General features: G+C 49.3%; 1 protein-coding gene across 3 annotated transcripts in view; it reads right to left on the bottom strand.

The window, feature by feature from the left end:
- Positions 1 to 7,667, bottom strand: part of PPP2R2C (protein phosphatase 2, regulatory subunit B, gamma) — a 251,874-nt gene that overhangs the window by 81,321 nt on the left and 162,886 nt on the right. The gene's annotated exons all lie outside the window — the stretch shown is intronic.

The following is a 7,667-nucleotide window of genomic DNA, read 5'->3' as shown; positions in this document are numbered from 1 at the left end:
AGCTTGCAGTGAGCTGAGAACCGGCCACTGCACTTCAGCCCCGGCAACAGAGCGAGACTCTGTCTCAAAAAAAAAAAAAAAAAAAAGAGTGAAAATAAGCACGTGTCTACCATGCGACCCAACCATTCTTGTAACCAAGAGTAATGAAAGCTCACAAACTCACAAAGGCACATATGTACGTGTTTATAGCAGCTTTCTGTACAGTAGTTCAGAACTGGAAAAAAAACTCAAATATCCATCAGCAGGAGAAGGAATAAATAAATCGTGGCATATCCGTAGAACGGAATACTCATCAAAGAAAAAGGAACAGACCATTGACACACACAGCAACCAGGGCGAAGCTCAAAAGAACCACACTGAGTCAAAGAAGCCAGACCAAAAAATGCATGTATCTATGACTCTACTCTATTCATATGAAATTCTGGGAAGTGCAGACTATCCTACAGTGACCAAAGGCAAATCACTGGCTACCCAGGGTGCAGGGCAGAGACAGGAATGGACCATACAGAGAACAGGAAATGTTTTGCAGGTGAAGGCCATGCTCCAAATCTTAATTATGGGGGTGATTTCACAAATATATATATATATATATAGCTTGCCAATTCTAAGAATATGGAAGTCTATACTTTGAGTGGATGGCATTTACTGTACTTAGTAAAGGTTTGAAAAGTCTGTTTGTAGTAAAAGGGAAAGAAAGAAAAGAGGGGAGAAGGAGTGCCAGCAGCCAACTGCTCTCATCTGAAACTTCCAGCAAGCTGCTAATTTAATCCCCTAAACGTAATCGAGTCGACCACCCAAGCAATTGCATTAAAGGAAACAGTCATTTGGTGCATTTTTCATCAACTAAGATCATTGATCGACCCACAAGTTCATCCAGATTTGTCCGAGGTGGTCTGATCCACCCTAGCCTTGGCATGAGAAATGTATCGTGCCAGTCATATGGTAGAATTCATTAATTGCATGCTGAATAAATTAACAATCACCTCACTCTCCCAGGTGCACACAGCTTCCAGGGGCCAGCAGGAAGCCATAGCCAGCGTGGGCAGCCTGAGATGACCGTGGGAGATGCCCAAGGCTGCCTACCTCCATAGAAGAGGCCTTTTATAGGACATTCTCAGATGCTGAGAAAGGTAGAGTGAGGACCGTTTAGATGTGGCATTAGGGGTTCAGGTGAGCTAATGGGTATTCAACAGCCTGCAAATCAGTGGGCAGCTGACAGAAAGTCAAATGCAGAATGTCCAGTCCAGCTGGACAAGTGAAGTCTGTGGCTGATTAAAACCACTGGGGACAGATGAGCCAAAGATGGGGGTCTTTGATGGGAGCCTGAAGTCAAGCCAGCCATGGCTGTGTTTCCTGCTGTCTCCATGTTGGGTTCAGTTAGGGCTTTGATGATCCTCAATGCACGTCAATGCACTGAAGTCTCCTGGGGTTGAAATGTTTTCTCTTTTGTCTTCATCTTGATTGAGTTTCACCCATCACCTAAATCAGCAGTTCTAAGACTGTGGTCTAAGTACCTCTGGGGTCCCCAAGACCCTTTCAGGGGATCATGGGGTTCTCCCTTTTCCAACTACTTATCTATTTGAGGATAGATGTTCGACAACACTTCAAACAATGTATCACAACGGACTGAACGCAGGAGCCGATGTGAGAATCCAGCCATCATCTATTAAGCTAGAGATTAAAGAGACTGATACACATGCCACTCTTCTCACTTTTTAAAACATAGTTATTTTCCAAAAAAAAATAGTATTTACGTTAACATGTAATGGGTTTACTCTTTTTATTTTTCAATGAATTCATATATAAATCTTTTTAACTGCCTGAGTTTTCATTTCAAATTTGGCAAATATTGAAGGATATAGCCCACATACACAAAACCTCTTTGGAAGCCATAATAATTTTTAAGAGTGTAAAAAGTGATCCTAAGACCAAAAAGGTTGGCAACCATTGCCCTAAAAGTACGTTGGGTGATTTGGGCGTTTGATCTACTAAGGCATCTATTGATTTAAGCAACTAAGGAGTCTATTGACCTAAGTAACTAAGGCATCTATTGATGCAAGCCACATTCCTCAGTGCTTGGAGCTCCTGGCCCATCCAAGCCTCTCCCATGTTCTAAGGCTTATGCCATTCATTACAAGACGCCTAGAGCTCAAAGGAGAAGTTAAGGTTGGCCAATGGGACCCCTGAATGCAAACGGCTCAGAAGTGAACTGAAGCCATCGCTAGCTGGCTGGCTGGCTCCTCAAACCTCTCTGCCATGCTTCACTTCTGCTCACGCGGTCAAGGGGATGCGGAAGGAAAATTGAGCTGGGAGTTTTGGAACATTTCAAGGGGTAGAAGGGCCACCACTCATATAGACAGTGTGTCGAAAGCAGAGACGTGTCCCACACACAACTCGATCAAGCGGCACATGGCAGGATACGGAAACTGACATTTAACCCAAGGCCAAATGAAATATCTATGAGCACATCATAGAAAGAACTTCTGGACTATAAAATATGAACATGAAAACAAGTCTCAAATTTTATTCAACATTTTAATCATTAATCTTCTTGGAAATATTAGTACTCCCATTACTCAGCTGGCCTGCCCCTCTAAGAAAAACCCACCCAGGGGAAGAATTTCCCCTCCATCTCCTGGATGTGGTTAATGGTAAGGAAGCAGTTTCACCAAAGCAACTCACAGATAGAAACTCTGGCCAAGGCCTAATGAAGGGGTTTCCGAGGATTGTCAGGAGCCATCTTCGGACTGTCTCCTTCACTTCTACATTTATTTTCAATATTACTCTACATGCTTGCACAGTAAGTTGTTATGGACACGGGCTATGATGGCAACATCCGAGATTCTAGAGTCATTCATCCCAGAGACTTTCCAGATGAAGAAGATGCAGCTATTCAGTCTTCCAGAGACCAAGGGCAAGGGCAAGACCAAGGCCTGAAAGAGCAGCTGGGAGCCAAACACAGCACCAAGACCTAACCTCTGGAGTATCCCAGTCTGAGATAGCCCTTTGAGCTCCACCCTTCTCTGTGTGATCCCATGAGCCTGAGAGCCCTCTGTCATTGTAATTTTGTCCAAGTGGCTCCAGGGACCACACCAATGAGTGGTGGCCACAGCTGAGCTCAGGAGCACCCTGACGATGAACTCACCGAGGAAAGTCACAAGTGACACTGGAGAACAGCGCTGTTTATCTTCCTGCTGCTCAAAGGGCAGAACCTGGCAGGGGACGGTGGGTATCTACCATGGAAGCTACCTGCCGATGCCAGACACTGTACTGGATGCCTTCATACCTCACACAACAGAGTGGAGTCAATGGCACTGATATCAGAGCCAAGAACCCATGCTCAAATCCTGGCTCTGTCACTCACGCACTGTGTGACTTTGGGCCAGTTGCTCAACCTCTCTGTGTCTTGGCATCCTCATCTGCGCATTGAGGTTAATGATGGGGCAAGGATCAACTACCTTCTGGGGCTGCAGTGAGGGGCTGCAGCCAAGGTAATAGGCAGGAAAGCCAAGGTTCGAAGGCAAAGGTGCCCTGCCCAGGGTCACGGAGCAGGTAAGTGGTACCCATAGGTACTCAGGTTGGCTTTGCATCCACACCTGTCCCACTTCCAGCCCTCAGCACTTTCCACTTTGCCTGTGGCTCTTCATACAAGCTGCCCCATTTTCCCAAATCAAACAGCAGTTGTGTTAGGCTGAAGGGAAGGTATAATGAGCTGGCAAGGGTATGCTTGGCCCTGCCACTTCCCGGTTATGTCTACTCAGTGTTCTCATCTGCAAAATGGGCACGGTGCTACCTGCCCACCCTCCCTCTTTACTCTCCTCTTTTTCCTTCTTCCTTCCTTCCTCCCACCTTCGCACCCTCCATTTCCGTAGACACGTCCTATGCGACCGCACTAGACCAGGAGTAGGTAGGACATGGCGCGGTTTCTGCCCCCTAGGGGCTCCCAGTCTCATGGGGCAGTCATAGAACCATATGGCATGGGCAGGGCTGCTATGGAGGGAGACATGGGGATTCTGAGGTCCCAGCTTGGGGATCAGGGATGACTTCCTGGAGTAGGAGGCACTGTGTAACCTGAAAGGTCAGAAAGAGCAGAGACACTGCTAGTGGGAGGCATTCAGGTGGAAGGGGCATGCAAGTGCCCAGCTGGAACACCTATCCCGTGGAGAGTGGTGGCAGAGAGGAGGGAGGCAGGACCTCAACAGCAGTTAAGAGCCTCAACTGCCCCCTCTACAAAGCCATGAAGATCGAGAAAGATCGATACAGCAGAGGGAGTGCTAGGCTCTGCACGTCTCTTGGCTCACTCACACCTTCAAGGACCAGCTAGGAAGACCAGGCGGCAGGAGGGCCGTAATTTCCACTGAGGCCAGAAGGGGCCACTTTGAACTAATTAGAACCACTGAGCAGTCTGAGGATTTCAATTATGCACACGGCAGGACAGTGGGTGCCTTCCCACGTGGGTGGGAGATTACTGCCGCTGGCTGGGCTGTCGCTCTCATGCAAAGTATTAATAAAAGGCAGGGCTCACAGCAATTCTCATCTGGCTGAAACGGGAGGATTGATCATCTCAGAGGTCGGAGCCTCAGAGACAGAAATGCTGGGAGCGGAGTGGAGCTCCTTAGCAACTGGTTTGACAACAAGAATTACTCCCTGACCTCTTCCTCCTCACTTCCCGCCTCCTAAGTGTTTTTATTTGATTAGAGAAAAAAGAAAAAGAAACCAAAATCACACTTCAATCCCAGCTCTGTTTACAGCGGGGTGAGGCTGTGCTCCAGGGGCCGGGCTGCAGGAGGTCCCCACCCCCATGGAGGTTTCCCAAATCCTTCCCTGGCCTTCCCTGGGAGCACGCTGGCTGACGCTGTCTTTAAAGAGCTTGGAACCTTTCCACTGACATGAGTATTTAGTTGTGGAGGATTAAAAATACAACCTGGGAGGCTGAGGCAGGAGGATCATTTGAGGTCAGGAGTTCAAGACCAGCTTGGCCAACATGGTGATCAACATGGTCTCTACAAAAAATACAAAAGTTAGCTGGGCGTGGTGGTGTGTGCCTGTAATCCCAGCTACTCAGGAGGCTGAGGCAGGAGAATCGCTTGAACCCAGGAGGTGGAGGTTGCAGTGAGCAGAGATCACACCACTGCACTCCAGCCTAGGCGACAGAGAGAAACTCTGCCTCAAAAAAAAAAAAAAAAAAAAAAGTACAACAAACTCCCTCCTGCCTGACAAGGATACCCTGTGCTATTTCACCCGTCACTGTCATGGGAAAAAAGAGCACAGGGATGGGAGCCAGGGGACTGCCCTCTCTCTCCAACCTACCACCACCTAGCTGTGTGACCTTGTCTGTGACCTGACCTGCCTGTGGTGTCCCTGACTGTACCCATCTCATGCTGAGGTGCTCAGCATTTGTTCCCACGAGGACAGTTGGTGTCCCAGGAAGGGGACGCCTGGGGACTGCCTACCTTAACCATGAGGCTGGGGTGCTGGGCACTGCAACAGACTTCTGGGGAGCTCTTTGGGACAGGAAAGGTCCTTAGAGGTCTCCCCCCATACACAAGTTCCCTAAAGCCCGGCTGAAGGTGCCTTGATGTCCTTGAAGTGCAAGGTCCTTGTGCCCAGCAAGGGGCAGGCACAGACAGGCACCCTGTTGAACTTGTTCTTCCATGGCCAAGAAGGTAGCTACTTGCAGATACTCCTACCCTGTCTCACCAGGGGCACGGAAACCCTTGGGGAGGGGCGCCAGCTGCTCCCAACCTCGCTTGTCTGCACAGCACTTTGCAGACCCAAAGTGTGTTCACTTCCTACACTTGGTTGAACACTTGCAACATCAGTTGTGAAGCACCCAGGTAGCACGCTTGTCACTCTAAAGGTTTGGAGGGACGGCCTTAAGTTGCCTACTGAGAAAGCAATCACCGGAGGGGCTCATTAGGAAATCATGGTCCCTGGAAATTCTGAGTTGTGGAGGGACCCTGGCGTGGGGCCTAGGAATCTGTATTTAACGGACTCCAAGGGGGGTTCTAAGGAGGCAGGTGCCCATGAGGAAGCAGGGGTCTGCACCAAGCACAAAGGCGGGGAGGCATGGAAAAGTGAGGTGGATTCCGGGCGCCCGCAAATGGCAGTGGAGATTCTGAGACACAGTGGGCAGAGCAGGTGAGGGGGCTCCATGCGTGCTGAGAGGCAGGCAAGAGAGCGCCAACTGCGGTCAGGTCCGCCAGGCCCCGTGCCCTTCCACTGTGCCATCTTGAGCAAGGCACTGCACCTCTGCCTACCTCAACTGCCTCATCAGCAAAGTAAGAACCATGGACGTGACCTCCTTCCTGGAGTTACTGGCAGATTAAGTGAGTGAACAGACACAAGATCCTCAGAAGTGTGTCGGGCACAAAATAAGTGGGATATGAGACTGAGGGCTGCTATTACCACCCTGTGCCCGGCAGTGTGTGGGAGTTTATATCCATCGTCCCCTGTAATCCTCACAGCCACCCTGGAAGGTAGCTGCTATTATAATCAGTCTTCCCGTCTTACAGATGAGGAAGCCAAGTGAGTGGGTTCCCCAGGTCGCAGACCTCCCGCACGGCAGAGCTGGCTCAGGGCGGCTCCACGGCCACTCTGCTCTTCCCACAGCAGCCTGGCTGCTCCCACCTCTGCCTGTTGAGAACAGGAAGCTCAGTGCCCTAAACTGGCTCTCAGCGGGCATTCAACTGTGGCTTGATAAACAAATAACTGGATAATAAGTGCTGAACAAATAAATCGGGGGGAGAAGGGATGAACAGACCACAGGGAGGATAAAACCCTCTCTTCCAGCTCAGAGGCAGAAGGAGGATTCCCAATTTAATTACGAGGAAGGGACCCCAAGGGCAACCCCGTGCAGAGCAGTCACACAGCACTTCCATTACTCTTTATGGCTTCCTGGGCCCATTAGCAAATCCCCCAGGTTCCTGAGGAGTGACTAGACGGAGGGAGGGGCTGGGCCTGCTCCTGGGCCACAGGGGAGGGTCAGGGTCTGGGAAGCAGACCCTCTTGAATCCAGATGCTGACATGACAACATCACGAAAACCTCATTTGCAAACCCAAATTAGTGCCATCTTGATGATCATATAAAAGAAGGATGGGCCTATAAAGCCAGCCACGGACAAGCGTGGCCACGGGGAACGGCTTTGCGGAGGGGCAGGGAGAGTCCAGAAAGAAAGGTTTTGTCATCAAAACCCATTTGGTGACTTATGGATTTGGCATTTGGCTCGATTCTTTGTTTTGTATCCTGGCGGTGGGTGGGGGGGGATGTCTTTTTCCCTTCACTTACCTATTACCAGTCTCATTAATCACAGAGGTATAGGATAGGGACATACATATATAACAGTGAGAATTACAATTACCACAATTAAATTGAGCATTTATTAAGTGCTTGTGCTGAGCCTCACCCTATTCAGAGCACATTACAAGAACTAACATATTTATTTTTGAACAATTTGAGACATTCTTGCCTTTCTGCTGTCTTTGGGTTTGCCTTCCTGAACGTGTCTGATGTGCTTCTTCTTCAAATTAACTCCCATCTAGTCCTGGCCAAAGGGATCTAAAGCCCAGCCAGTGTGGACCAGCACCTTCCTCTCCAAATTAACTCCCATCTAGTCCTGGCCAAAGGGATCTAAAGCCCAGCCAGTGTGGACCAGCACCTTCCTCTC

This window comes from Colobus angolensis, unplaced genomic scaffold, assembly GCF_000951035.1.
Source record: "Colobus angolensis palliatus isolate OR3802 unplaced genomic scaffold, Cang.pa_1.0 Scaffold143, whole genome shotgun sequence".
Classification (NCBI taxonomy): Eukaryota; Metazoa; Chordata; class Mammalia; order Primates; family Cercopithecidae; genus Colobus; species Colobus angolensis.
Note: the sequence above shows the minus strand (reverse complement) of the source record. Positions and strands in the feature narration are given on the sequence as shown.